The 15900-nt window shown below is 39.8% G+C and overlaps 1 pseudogene; it reads left to right on the top strand.

Moving 5' to 3' along the window:
- Positions 1-11017: 11017 nt before the first annotated feature.
- On the top strand, positions 11018-13192 carry LOC101581596 (annotated as a pseudogene).
- Positions 13193-15900: the final 2708 nt, after the last annotated feature.

Raw genomic sequence — 15900 nt, 5'->3', positions numbered from 1 at the left:
GGTGATTAAAAGCAACTGACTCTTGAGAGTGGATCTTAGATTGCTTCAATTATCTTTTGCTTTATTTTAAAATTCTGTACTTTAATAATCATGTTTGTATTTCTTTGAGCAAAAAACAAAGCTCTTTCCTTACTCACTTGCTCATAACTCAGTCCCAGTAGTCATTCACTCTTTTCTCACTTAACATTATGTGCTTTACAATAAATATTATGTTTTATAGTACCATCATATTTTCCAAATAAATAGCAAAGTCCTTCTTGCTACATCCATGTCATGTGCAGTGTTATACTCCATGTAAGGTACAATCGAAGTTGTTTTACAAAGTTTATATTAACATCATCTGGATGATTAGTGAAGACTGAAGATTATGAGTTTTAATTCAAGTGAATCAAACAATTTAATTTTTATTTATCTTTCATACTGCTTATAGAATCCAGGATTGTAACATCCTCACAGCATTTAGTATTGTTACATCCATTTTTTTAATTAAGTGAATAGCATAAGAACATATAAAGACATAAGAATTAGTGCAAGATTCTCCAGGCAGGGACATGAGCAGACTGTAGGTCCGCACCAGAGTCTGATGACAACTCCAAGAGAGCAGCCAAGGAATCTGCACAATGACCCAGTGCCAATAAAAACAATGCTCTGGGACTACGCTGGATAGCCCGATGGTTACCCATGAAATGGCATACCACAGGGTAGAACAAAGTCAAAATTAAAATGATTATTGGAATTCCTTTCATGTTGTTAGACACATAAAAGCAGCTAGAGATGCGGGAATGTGATAAAGGGTTAACCAGCACATGAGCCAAGGAACTCACCGAGCAGCCAGGCTGTTACCTGAGGGAGCTATACCCCATGTCCCCAAACACTCTCAGGGTGGAAGAGAACAGAAATGTTCCTGTAGTCCATTTCTCACCTCACACTTCACTTTTTGTAAAATCATACCAATAAATAAGCCTCCTGCATAGGTTAAACATTGTCTCTCAAAGAGAATCATGGTAATTCTAAAATGCTCCAACTTTTAGAAAATTTTTACTTATACTCCCAGGAAAACTAGGTACAATGGGTATGACCCATGAAGGATACTCAGGACAAGTCTAATACTCCTTTCTTTTTAGAAATGTTCACAGATTTGGTGAGTGTGCTGTTTTTGTCTATCTGAGTCTTCTGCTTCACTCACTAGGGTTGTCAATCTCCTCCCCAGTGCTAGAAGTCTGTCTCTGTAAAACCATATCCACCTGTCCATATTTCCATGGTTACTATGACAGACTGTCTTTAGGAAGCAATAACCTTGGGCCACATTTTAGAAACATGGCAAGAGTTGGAGAGTTAAATATTAAGATAGTTCTAACAGAAAAAAAGCTTTGGAAAAAGAAATCTGAAAATTATTTCATAAATAAAATGACAGATTGCAAAACCAAGAGTGTGGTACAATTTTATGTCTTGTAGCTGAGACAAAATACCTGATGCCCAAACTTAAGGTAGGAATGGTTTATGTAGCTCACAGTTTGTAGAAGTTTCAGTCCAGATCAGCTGACTCCAAGACAGGATTGTGTGGCAGAGGGGCAAAAGTTCAAGGTGGCAGAAGACAGCAAAAGACCCAAGTACAAAAAAAAATAGTCACATTTCTTCTCCTCCCTCATATTGTGAGCAGGCTACCTGGGCAAGTGTAGCCCTGCCAGCATCTCCTTGCCCTTCTTTTTCACAGGCTGTGGATGCTTCCAAAGTGAGGACCCTGGTCCCCTCCTGAATCACTTAGTTAAATGTCTAAAGTTCTCAATATGACACAGTGAACAAAATGCTAAAGAAGTAAAGGCATGTTCTGTACTGAGGAGGATGCAGAACTGCTAAGTTTTGTCAGCGATGGGTATTCCATTGCCATTTAAATATTGTCGGTATGTGAATTAAGCAAAAATAATCCAATATACTCCAGTACTCCATAATAGCAGTGGGTTATCCATAAGACTGGCAATGTCAGAAGTTGTTGACTTGAGCCCTTTATAGCTCAGCATATTAATACGGCTTTACTTTTCATACCTCATTATTATACTTTTCTGCTAGATGGTTAAGATCAAGATAAAGCAAGACCTATATAACAAGGAATGTAACTTTTGTATCTGCCAAGGTCAGTCAAATCCCCTGAGGATTTAGCCTGAAATATGCATCTCTGACAAAACTAAATAAAAAAGGGGGATACAAATGAAGGACCATTTTGTATCTGTATATACGAAATAGTTAGGATAGACATACAGCTACTTTTTCTTAATTCAATGAGAAAAAAGATTTGTGTTAAAAATGTTTGGACAGGATATCATGTCCGCAACTTTAAAAAAAAAGAACTGCTAAGTTACTTAGTTAAGCTTCTTAACTTCCCAAGTTGACTCATGTATCAACCATTGTAAAACTCAAGACAACTTTGATCTCTTCTCCTTACAGTAGTGTGTCTGGAAGAGGCAAATGGTCCTTACATCCCAACTCATAGCAAATCTGGATCCAGAGCTACGGATGCAGGATATACCGCTGTAGGAACCAATAAAAGTCAGGGTTGGTGTACAACTTCCATTTCATTTTCATAACTTATTTTTTTGTTTCCTTTGTTGTATGACTTAGTTCTGAGCTAGCACTAGCTCATTTTTATTCTATGTGGATGTTGACCTTCAATACCTATTCCTCTGAGCTTTAAATAGCAATGACCTTTCCAGTAACTTCACCTTTGCCACCTGTCTGACACTGCATCAAGTACTGGGCCAGGCATCTTTTTAAGAAGTTCTCTTTCCATATGTCACTAATACTTCACTGCTTTCCTTAAATTAATCTGATCATTGCAGAGTAATACTATTTCTCATCGCAGTAAGAGCTATACTTTGAATGTTCATAGAAAACAACTCCCTTTAAGAGCCCCATATAAATTACATTTATTTTTACTCAGTTAGTATCATTTTTTTATTATTACATGTTTGCAATACATAACAAATACACTCATCTTAGGGAGTTGCTCGTGTACATATTGAATCTTAATCCTCTTTACTTCCCCTTTCTTTTCCCCCACTCCCTCTATCTAGAGATTGCCATCCCAGTGGCAAAAGAGCTATCTCTGTCTTTCCTCTTATTTACTTTGCATTTTGCTCTTTAAATTATTTATGCTTTGGGCTTCTTACATAAGAGAAACCACATGAAATTTAAGTTTCTCTGTCATTTATTTCACCAAGAATTGTGGTCTTGGTATGCCCAATCATACATCATCATTTTTACCTTCAAGCTAATTGAAATGAATTCCAATTTAAAGTCTCATAACTTAAAGAGTGCAGGTGACCCTATGAAAATACTAGCTATTCCTTGTAGTTCTATTTATTTTGTTTAAAAAAATAGCTCAGGTATATGAGATGATTGTACTCAGAATTTCTATCAGTTGTTTTCAAAAATAGTAGTTAATGTTTAGAATTTTCACCTTGACTAATTTTGTATGACGATATCGTGATCTGAGCAAGTATATTGAAGACAGCACTGTGTAGTAGAAAACCGATAGTTGAATACCTCTCATCATGGTCTTCTAAATGTGTACCATTTCTAATGTCATCAATTATTATACTCTCTTTAAATAAATTAAAACAAAAAAGAAAAAAATCTCAGCTGTCCTCTCAGAACTGAAAACATACAGGGATAAAGAACATGAGAGCCCTCAGAAACTTTGAACTAAATGTAAACTGAAGCTGAAATTGAAAGCTGGCATTAACATTTTTCTTGCTATGACTAAAACAAGCTTTAAGATTTTATTATCCGCAAGTCATTGTCTAGATCATGGTCATTTTATCACAACCATATTCAAGGTAATTATCAAATTCCAATTTGATTTAATTTCTAAGCTGAAAGGAGAGTGATTAAAATTTCAATCTAGCAGGAGGTGCTTGAGGAAAACAAGATGTCTTTCCCTGGACATTATTATGTAGTGATGAGGAGAGAAACACTCATCCTATTATGTAGTGGAGTGTTTAGGAAGCTTCTGGCTGCCTCTCAGTCATGCAGCAGTGGGCAGCATGGCATCCTCACCACAGCACCACCACAGATCTTAAATCTGCATATCAGAAGAAGGCTCAAATCCTAGCACTTGCCTCACCAGGAGAGCGATTAAAATGCAGGTTCATAAGTGCACCACAGGTATGTCAAATACCTTCTACATTGTCAGTAGGAATGTAGAGTAGTGCAACCACAATAGAAATCAACGTTAGGTGTTTGTTTGTTTATTTTTATGTATTCGATTGTTGCAGGGTCTCACTATGCATCTCAGACTCATGGTGATCCTCCTGCTTTCAGCCTCCCCAGTGTGCCCAGACTCTAGTGAGCTCAGCCTGCCCTGGGAGCGGAGCTAGTGTAGCATGTGGTGCTGGGAACTGCTTCACTAAGCTTGCCTAAGCAGGCACTTTAGTCCACTGAGCTATCTCGCCAGCCCATCAATGGTTTTGGAGATTCCTCAAAAAACTAAAACTAGAAATGCTATTTGGCCCTGCTCTTCTCCTTCTAGATATCCTTTCTGAAAGAGTGAAAGTCATCATATAACAGTGATCCATGGTCACCTACATTTGCAGCAGCACAATTCATAATAGCTAAATATTGGAATCAGCCCGTATGTCCATCAACAGGTGTACTGATAAGGAAAGTGTAGTATCTACACACAGTGAAGTACTGTCTGCCATCTAGAAAAGCTTCAGTCACTTGTAGGAAAAAGGGTGCACCTTTTGATCACAATGCTAAGTGAAATAAATCAAATACACACACTTACATATTGCCTAGTTTCTCTTACATAAAAAAACTCAAAGTATAAATAAAGAGCAAGATAAAAGATAACAGGAAGTATGGATTTAGGCTTTTCTTCAAATGAGAATCAAGAGATAAAGTAAAAGGGAGGGAAGGCAATAAACAGAGGAATTGAGATGTGACATGCAGATTCATGAACTCAGCTCCCCACAAGGAATTTAAACATCATGTACTCCAAACAGGTATTAATAAAGAAAATGAAAAGAAGATATCTTCAAATGTATGCTACCATGAGATTTTAGCATAATATCTAAGCCTTTTGATTCCTTTCATAATGTTGGTTCTCATTAAATAATTCCCAGTTTTTGTCTTTTACTTCCAACATTCAAAGAAATCTCATATCCCCACTGCTGTCAGATACACACACCCTAAAGCCCCCCCCCCCCACACACACACACACTGTTGTGAAGGTGTTAATGGCTTGCCTTGGAAGATCTGGGATCACAATGTATTCAGAGGCACTCAGCCTAGGTTTTATTTCAACCTGATAAAATCATGCACTATAATTCCTAGCCCAGATTAGCATTACAAAGTCTAAAATTTGCTCCTTCCCATTCTCATCTTCTGCATTTCCAAGTGCTTTACACTTACTTTGCAATGTACAACCCGCACTTTTTATTACATTTTATTGTTGTTTCTGTTTTTCTGTCCCTTGAAAATGAAAAGAACAATTGTTGATTGAAGTAATAAAGCGCCCATGAACTGGAGAGTTGCTGACTGATTTTCAGCATCAGCATTATAATTCTGACTTGTGATTCAGCGCTACTGCTTGTCACTTCTTTCAGCCTCTAGGTTAGTATAATTCAGCATCCGGTTCCCAGGAACACATGAATTACTCAGAACTTAATGTCCATAGATCTATATGCTCTCTGAAATTGTGTGGGTTGATCAGAAAGAGCTAAACCCAATTCTTTCTCCAGGATTAATCATTCCACCCCACAACTATAAGGCAACTTTGTATATAAGCAACAAATTCAAGGTTTTAAGCTATTTTTGCTGCAAACTATCTGCCCACAAGACTGCCATTAACTTGTAGAGGCATTGTTTGGAACTCATATATTATAACAATTATTCAGATTTCTTTTATGCTGCATATAAATAAAGAGATGGTACAGAAGGTCACCCACACATTGGCAATGGTAGTGGGTTAGCTTGTTACCACCTTGGGATACAGAGAACATGAAAAACAGGGCTTATCAATCTTAACTGGGCACAGCACATAAGTTTATAAGCCCTTTGAAGGAATGAACACTTGTCTCTGTAATTTCTAACATATCTGTCTTATCACTGGTGCTTAGTATTTGTTGAATGATACTCAATACAGAGTACACCAAGGAGCAAACTGAAATTATTTGATGTCGTTGCCTAAGGCAGGCTCCCTTCTTATTTTTTCTAGTTTTTGTTGCTGGAACTCATTTACTTGTGACTAACACCTATTGCTTGTTTCTGTGTTGGTTTACCATCCTGCTATTTCTCTGTGTTGTGCATGTGCAAGTGTAGATATCCTACACTGTAGTTTCTGACCTTCTTGGCCTGTAGATAAGTGGATGGGGAGAACAGAAGCCAGCTTACATGCTTCTGTGAGAGGTGTGTAGAGGGAATTCCAGCAGTATTACTTATAATCATCTCACTTTGCAAAAAGGAGTGAAACTTATTTTTACACTGTTGAGGTTTAGATATCAAGTATGTTCTGATTTTGCTTGTATGGAACTTACTTCTGGCAACAATAACTTCATTTCATTCAGGACTCAACTGTTCAGCATTTTAGAAGCTTCTAATATGATTACATCTTTTTCTAATTAAGGTAAAGGAGGTTTGTTTATTAGGTGCCAGCTTTCAAAGTGGCCTTTCTCGGTAGATAACCCAATAACAGTGAAGTCCTTTTTCCATTGCAGAAATGGTGAGCTCATTGATTAGGAGGAGTAGGGTGTGACACACTGGGGGAGGGGAAGGAAGGTCACAGATTAATGTCATTTAAAGATAATGGATGCCTATCTTGAGGGACAGAGACAGACAGCGCAACTCTGAGAGAACACATTGCGATTCTGAAGACTTGTGTGTCTCTGAATGGACAGATGAGTGGGATTAGATCAACTATAGTAAAAAAAAAAAAAAAAAAAATGACCCAACCCAAGGAACTCATCTCATAATCATCACAGTCATCCAGATGGTGTCCACATTTTGCTAAGGCCAGGAATAAATGCCAGAAACCTGTAATTCTGGCCCTGGGGTTGACTGTGAGAAAGCATAAATCTGATCAATACGTGCCATTTCTTTCTTTGCGTGCAGCAAAATAATCAGCGAATATCTTACTGAGCAATTGCTTTGTGGTAGTAGACACCCTGCTAGTAATTTAGATGGAGTCTCCCTTTTGTTCCCTTGAGTTTTGTGAATGAAGTTCTGTTTTTTCCCGTGTGGAGGAGTAAATGAGGTGCAGAGGGAAGTATCTTATGGTAGGTAGCAAAGCTGCTAATTGCTGAGGCTAAGATTTGAATTCTGCACTCATGTGCTACATTCAAAGTCTGAACACCTAATCCTGGCCAGCTTTGCCTTCCCTCAAACCCTTTCTCCTCTGTCTACCAAATCCAATCCCTGTATTTATTTATTTATTTATTTATTTATTTATTTATTTATTTATTTGAAGTGGATCATAAGAACTCAAAGCTGCCTCAGAAACCATCTGGAATTAATATGTCCACGCAAAAGTGTATCTCTCCATCTATAGATCTTGCAGAATAAGGGCTCATACACCAGAAAACCCTCACATTTTAAGTTTTGAGAACACATGTAGAGTGATGCAGCCCATCCCAGATGTCGTCAGTGCACCTCAGTTTGTATTGGAGAGAAATCATACCAACCAATCCCATTTACCTGCATATAATTGTGGAAATTGAGGATGGAATGATATGTGTGGTGGTTGATATACTGTGTCAACTTGATATATCAAAGATTGGCTGGATCGGCTTGGTGAGTCCACGCCCTGGGGTAGGGGGTCCCACTCTGGGGTGTGGAGGCCCTGCCCTGGGATAGAATGACTCAGCACAAAAAGGGTGTATAAAGGGGTTGAGGAAGGCTTTTGTGAGCCCCATTTCTTTTGAGGACTTCCAAGCTTCACAGGACCCCTCTTCCTCAGAGGATCTTGATCTTCACAGCCACCACTTCAGAGGACCACTGATCTTTACAGCTGCCACCACTTCCTTAGAGGAGCACCAGTCTTCCCCATCATCCTAGAAGGAAGGGAGAGAGAGGCTTGATAGACACCACAACTGCTGCTCCTCCTCTCTCTTCATTGTTTTCTGCTGCCATGAACTTCCATCTGCCTTGGAGCCAGCCAAGTATGGACTGAAACCTCCACTAACTGTGAGCTAAATAAACCTTTCCTTTATTAATTATGGGTGCCAATATTTTGTCCCAGCAACAAGTAAAAAGTTTCTGAGACAATATGGTAGATCTATTAAACTTCTCAGAGTTCCCTGGCTGTCAGATGATTGTTGACTTTTTAGACAGCAATCAGAGAGATTGAATTTTTAATCACTTTTAAAAATATATGAGAAACCCTAAATATAAATAAATCAAAGAGCAAGATGAAATACAGACCATAGGAAACAGGGAGATAGACCTTTGGCAAATGAGGAGGGGACTAAGATGAAGGGAGAAAGAGGAGAAGGAAAAAGGGATATAAAAATAGATGTGTTTGGGGGGAAACTACCCACTCACCCCCCAGTCCCTCTCTCAGGACAGGAGCTTTCTTTCTCTCAATAAATATAATCTGCTCATAAAAAAAAAATAAGATGTGTCATGTGTGTGCACCTACTACCCACAATGATTATGTATGTGATGTACCACAAACACATGCTATTAAAAAAATCAGCATATTTTCTATTAGCACTTAGCCTATATGTTAGTGAATCCCAGCCAAAGACATTAAGTTAATGATTTTACTTTTTGTTTTGAGAACCCTGGCTCTAAGAGCCAAGCCCTGGGTGCTAAGGTTTTTCCAGAGAGTCTATCTAAAAGACTATAACTCTATTCTTTACAAATTCTTCCCTGCCTTCTGATTTCAAATAAAATTCTTTGGTAAGACTCACAAATCTTTCATCTCCCTACTTTTCTGGAAACTTTACACTTTATGCTATGCAGAACTATTGACAAGTTCCCAGAGTGTGCCTTCCTCTCACCTTCTTCTAGGCTTGCATGCCCTTATGTAGTCCCCTACTGCTTCACCTGTCAATTTCACCGAACCCCAATCACTTTGTATCTGATCACTTTGGGTCACATCTCTGAGCTCTCTCCCTCTACCAGGAAGAAAAATATGGACTAGTGCTATGCTTGTGTCCACAGTCCAACCAGAGCAGAGTTGCTCTAAGATCCAGCCATTACATAGTCACTTATTAACTAAGCCCATTTCAAAGAATGTACAGTATTGATGTCTGTTTATCCTTGATGAACTGTGCAAGATGTGATTGAAGGGCATTATGCCCACAGATCCAATAGCAACGTTAAGTATAATAACAAAGCAACGTTAAGTTAGCATTGCATTTGACTCATTGTAAGTTCTCCATAAATGTTAAGGGTTAGTTTTTGTTTGGTAACACTACATGATTTGGATATATTAACTGTCACATGTTTCATTAAAGTGATCCATTTGAGCTCATACACTGATCTTTTGCCTTTATTTTCCCTTGTGCTTATTGAGTATTAAGTGCTTCATAGTACTGGTTAAATGGATAAAAATTAAAGGTCATGGAGATGATATATGAAGGAATAAGGTGCTCACACAGAACTATGGCACAGCAATTTTATCTTTTAATTGTTATGATAGAAACAAAAAAGGTTTACAGTTCTGAAGGAATGTTGAAAGTAGAACTCAGCTGCCCAAAGTATAGGCCATTTCCCTCACATGGAATGTGAGCAGTGATTGCTTTATTCAATTACCACATAAATTGTTCTGACTGGGAAACACACGAAGTCTCAAGAGTAGACCCTCCAGGTTGAAAGAGGCAATTATAAACCTAGTCTTCAATTCTTTCCCTCTTTTCCCCATTTCATTTGAGACTCTTTTCCTGCTGCTGACAAGCATGTAGTGCTCCTGGAGAGTTCCCCTCCTGCTTGTAAACTCATCCTCAAATGTGAAAAGAAATCTCATTCTTTACACACTTTAATGTCCTTGGACTATCCAAGACATAAAAATGACCAAGTTTTTCATGTGCAGTGTATAGTGGTAGGACTAAGAAGTTCTAATGTCCTGGTTCAGTTTCCACAGCCCATGGAAGTCCAGCAACTGCCAGAATTTTCTTCTGTACTGCAGAAGTTAAAAAGATATTTGTCACATTTCTTCAAGGTTCTTATATCTGGGTTGCAAATATTAGCTCAGTTCTCCAGTGATTGGTACTGATTAAGCTGGAAAGAAATGGAAAGAGAGGAATTAGCCCCATTCACTTTGCTGGTAAGGGTCTTGTGGACACATGGCCATTCTCTGCTGTGTACAGTGGTCCTAGAACTCATGATGGAGTGGCTGGTGTTCTGAGTGCCCAGCACTTGTGGGGAAAGACTCCTGCTACCTGGGTGTGTTGTTTCTACAACACTGTCATTACTGGGTAGCCTTGTCTATATCTTATTTCCTTAGTCAAACCATAGTTTCTCAAGTCCCTACATACTAAAATTGTTCTCTGCTTAAAATCACTAAAATAGCTCAATTAAAATTTCCTTTTCAGCCATTTATTTATTTATTTATTTATTTATTTTTGCAGTTTGTTGTTGCTGTGGTGAACTTTTCCTCTAGGCAACATCATGCCTTTTCCTGGTTCCTCTTTCTTTCCCATCCAATACTATCTGTTCTGCACTAGAAACTGATTTAATGGCATTGCCTTTTCCAAAACAGGAGCTAAATGCTTGTGGCTCTTGGTTCTGCAGTCTCTGCCTGAGGTGATATCAACTACTGTTTGCTTTCAAGGCCACAGAGTTATTATATTGGCAAGGGCAGCACTCCTCACAGATGACCTTCAAACACCCTCTGAGTTTTACTGGATATCAAGCCCCTATGAGAAGTCTAAAGTTGCTCACTCCAAAGAAAAAAAGTTACTATTTTTTTCCAACACATTGTTTCACCCACTATAAACCCTCCCAAAAGAATAGTCTAAGAAGTTGTTTTAGTGTCTAGAAGCGAGTACTGTGTGTGTTGTTGCAGCATTCAGCCAAGATGCCAGAGGAGACCTAGACCCAGGACCAGCCCATAGAGGAGAAGGAGGTGGAGACCTTCACCTTCCAGGCAGAAATCACACAGTTGATGTCCCTGATCATCAACACCTTTTACTCAAACAAAGAAATTTTCCTGAGGGAGTTAATTTCCAATCTATTTGATGCCTTAGACAAAATCAGGTATGAAAATCTGACAGATCCCCATAAGGTTGACTCTGGCAAGGAGCTGCACATTAACCTCATTCTGAACAAGCAAGATCGCACCCTCACCATCGTGGATACTGAGATTGGAATGACCAAGGCTGACCTGATCAATAACCTTGGCACCATAGCCAAGTTGGGGACCAAGGCCTTCATGGAGGCTTTTCAGGCAAGTGCTGATGTCTCCATGATTGGCCAATTCGGTGTGGATATGTACTCTGCCTACCTGGTTGCTGAGAAAGTGACTGTGATCATCAAGCATAACAATGATGATCAGTACACCTGGGAGTCCTCAGCAAGACAGTCCTTCACTGTGAGGACAAATGCGGGTGAGCCTATGTGCCTACATATAAAGGTTATCTTACATCTGAAAGAAGGCCAAACTGAGTACTTAGAAGAAAGAAGAAAAGAGATTGTGAAGAAGCGTTCAGTAATATCCCATTACTCTTTTTGTGGAGAAGGAATGAGATAAAGAAGTGAGTGATGTTGAGGATGAAGAAAAGGAGGACAAAGAAGAAGACAAAGAAAAAGAAGAAAAGGAGTCTGATGACAAGCCTGAAATAGAAGATGTGGGTTCTCATGAAGAAGAGGAAGAAAAGAAGGATGGTGACAAGAAGAAGAAATTAAGGGGAAATATGTTGACCAAGAAGAACTGAACAAAACAGAGCTCATCTGGACCAGAAACCCAGATGATACTACTAATGAGTATGGGGATTTCTACAAGAGTCTGATCAATGACTGGGAGGATCACATGGAAGTGAAGCATTTTTCCATGGAAGGACAGTTGGAATTCAGGGCTCTTCTTTCTGTCTCATGACAAGCTCCTTGTGACCTATTTGAAAACAGAAAGAAGAAAAACAACATCAAGTTGTCCACAGAGTTTTCGTCATGGATAACTGTGAGGAGCTGATCCCCAAGTACCTGAATTTCATCAGAGGGGTGATGAACTCTGAGGATCTCCCTCTAAATATTTCTCAAGAAATGTTACAATAGAGCAAAATTTTGAAAGTCACCAGAAAGAATTTGGTAAACAAGTGCTTAGAATTGTTTACTGAACTGGCAGAGGATAAGGAGAACTGCAAGAAATTCTACAAGCAGTTTTCTAAGAACATAAAAATTGGGATACATGAAGACTCTCAAAATCAAAAGAAGCTTTCAGAACTGCTACACTACTACATATCTGCTTCTGGGGGATGAGATGGTTTCTCTCAAGGAATATTGCACCAAGATGTAGGAGAACCAGAAACACATCTATTACATCACAGGTGAAACCAAAGACCAGGTAGCTAATTCAGCCTTTGTGGAAAGCGTCCAGAAGCACGGCTTAGAAGCAATCTACATGATCGAGCCCATCGATGAATACTGTGTCCAGCAGCAAAAGGAATTAGAGGGGAAAACTTTACCATCAGTTACCAAAGAGGGCTTGGAACTTCCAGAAGATGAAGAGGAAGGAAAAAAATGAAGAGAAAAAGACAAAGTTTGAAAACCTGTGCAAGATTATGAAAGACATCTTGGAGAAAAAGGTTGAAAAGGTGGTTGTGACAAACCAATTAGTGACGTCCCTTGCTATATTGTCACAAGCAAATATGGCTGGATGGAGAACAGGGAAAGAATCATGAAAGACCAAGCCCTAAGAGATAACTCCACAATGGGTTATATGGTGGCAAAGAAGCACCTGGAGATAAACCCTGACCACTCCATTATAGAGACCTTGAGGCAAAAGGCTGAGGCCAATAGGAAAAACAAGTCTGTGGAGGATTTGGTCATCCTGCTGTATGAAACCACATTGCTATCCTCTGGCTTCAGACTGGAAGACCCGCAGACCCACGTGGACAGGATTTACAGGGTGATCAAGCGAGGTCCAGGTATTGATGAGGATGACCCCACCACTGACGACACTGCTGCTGCTGTCAACAAAGAGATGTTGCCCCTTGAAGGAGATGATGACACATTGTGCAAGGAAGAAGTTGACTGAGCTTGGCCCAAAGAACCACTAATTTGTGCTCAGTGCTTTAACCTTCATTTCCTCTGATAATATATATTTTCGAGGAATTTTTTGTTAAGTCCATATGGTATAAGAACTGCTTTTAAGGGGAAGATAAGATTTCTACTTTTAAATAATACTGTGATATTTTAGACACTAAAGCAGAAGGAGCAGTGCTTTCTCTAGTTTCACCTTGGTTTATTTTAACAGGTTGAGATATTTGTGGTAAGATGTAACTTAACTGTTAACTTTGTGAGGTCTGAAGTGCTTAGTTACCGAGCCAGATTCCTTAGTAGAACAAATCTCGTGTCTCTGAAGTGTTGAGTTTCCTTGATGTTTAAAGGAGTATTTGTTAAGATAGCTTGAGTTTTTTTATAGTATGTTTTTTTAAACTTTTCCAAGTAGTTTCAAATCCACATGTCCTAGGCTTCTAGAAGTACGGTACACTAAAAACTTGACAGCAGGAGCTGAATGGGCTCGTTTTCCAAAGAAAAGTACTGTTTCAAGGGAAAGACTACTTCTAGAGCTACCACAGAACTATTTCACAAAATCATCCAGAACAAAGTCTGTGAATGGAAGTGAGTGCCCAGGTCACATTCTGTTAAGAGGTAATAAATACAGCTGAGTTTAAAAAAAATAATAGTCCAAGAATACAAATCTGCGTAGTACTCTTAAATATGTCTCCAACAACAAATAGATCATGAAATTCAGTGCACAAAAGACCATGGAATGAGCACAGGGACAGACCATAGACTTTCACAGTGTATTTTATGTGCAAACACTAACGCCAAGCATGGCCTTTGCCCAGGCTTTCATTTCCCTCCTCACCAATTTTGTCAAGAGGAAGCTGACTACTTATGCTAAAATCACATTTTTGAAATGCTAGCGAGTTATACAACCTGGTCCCAAGCTCTTTGAGATCAAGAGGTGCCTTACCCATTGCTTTGTTTTTAGCAGCTCACATGAGGCCTCACAGCTACAAGATGCATTTCTGTGATATCAACTGGGAGTTGTGCAATTCAATTCAATTATAATACTATGTGGAATTAGTGCCAACTCCCAGGTAAAACACTCCATCCAATAAGACTTCAGGTATAACCGACAAGTTATTTTTGCCCAGATAGCTAAAAATATGAGGATTTCCATAGTCTATTGCCTTGGTTACTTTTCTCATCACTGAGACAAAAATTCAACACCCAAAGTTAAAGGAGAAAAGGTTTAGAAGACAGAAAAGCATCCAAGAGAAGGGGAAAATGAGCCTTTTCCTGACCCTTATATTGTGGCAGTGTCAATCCAATCGGTACACTGATCCAGCAAGCATTAACACTTAATTCCAGCACACTTAACCCCACCATAGCACCATAAATCAGTCATACACTCTATATTCAGCCACTTCTGAAAACATTCACTGACTGCATAAGGCTTTGCAGAGACAACTAGACATAAATCAAAACATTCTACCCCTGTCCCTTCCAAAGATTCATTCATAGTCCTTTAGGCAAAAGGCATTTAGTCCATCTCTAAGAGTTGACAAAGTCCTAACAGTTTCAGCATTGCTGAAAAGTCCAAGTCCCAAGTCTCCTCCCACATTTAAGACAAACTCTTAGCTGCAAGCCCCTATATAAATGAAAATAGACTTAAATACTTCCAACATTCAATGACCCAAGATAGTCATTTCCATTACAAAAGTTACCAACATGAATGGCAAGGAATAGTAACAAAGTATAATCAAAATACAGCAGGGCAATACCAGGGAGATAGCTCAGTGGTCTAAGGACCTGCCTGGCAAGAGTAAGGACCTGGGTCTTAGACGAGGTCGAGTGAGTGTGTGGGAGAGCTTCTGGCCACCCTGTGTCAGTGGGACCTATTACTGGTCCCAGCCCAGGCGCAGCATGGGTGAGACCCTCTTCCACCCCCTTGAGATGGCCCCCACCAGTCTGCAGCACCTCCCCCACCGCGCCCACCCAGTAGGAATTCCTGCCATGTCACGGAAACCCCCAGACCCAGTCCTAGCCCAGGACTGGTGAGTGTGTAGGAGAGATTCCCACTACCCTGCACCAGCAGGACCCACTACAGGTCCCAGCCTAGGCGCAGCATGGGTGAGACCCTCTTCCACCCCCTTGGGACTCACCCCACCACTCCGGATCACCTCACCCATACCGCCCTCCGAGTAGGAATTTCTGCCACATTCCGGGAACCCCAGACCTAGTCCTAGCCCAGACCTGGTGAGTGTATGGGAGAGCTGCCTCTCCCCCCTACTCCACCTTGTCCCCTCCAGGCTCAGCTCAGGCCTGGCATACAGGCCTGGGATGTAACGCTGCAGCTACAATCCCTGCAGATAGTGTAGAGGATAGAACCACCCAGCAAGTCCAGGAGCAGAAAACTTGCCAGAGGGGCACAATTGGATCACCCTCAAGGGCAGCAGCAGAAAGGAGCTGAGCACAGCAGCCAGACCCAAGCCAGGCACAGCCAAATAAATACAAACTTTGTAGATCTGCAAGTGAACTAAAGTACATGCTAAGATTATAACTACAACAAAGATCTACAACAAACATCAGAAGACAGTGCTACACAAAATGATGAGATGGAACAAAATGCAAACTCAGAACCCAAGCCACCTATAACAAGTGCAGAGGACACTAACACAGAAAAAACTAGAAATCACACAGCTGAAAGCAATGAATCAACGGATTCTTAAA

This window comes from Octodon degus, unplaced genomic scaffold (genome assembly GCF_000260255.1).
Source record: "Octodon degus isolate 3935 unplaced genomic scaffold, OctDeg1.0 scaffold00141, whole genome shotgun sequence".
In the NCBI taxonomy this organism is placed as follows: Eukaryota; Metazoa; Chordata; class Mammalia; order Rodentia; family Octodontidae; genus Octodon; species Octodon degus.
The sequence above is the reverse complement of the archived record's forward strand: the minus strand, read 5'-3'. Positions and strand labels throughout refer to the sequence as shown.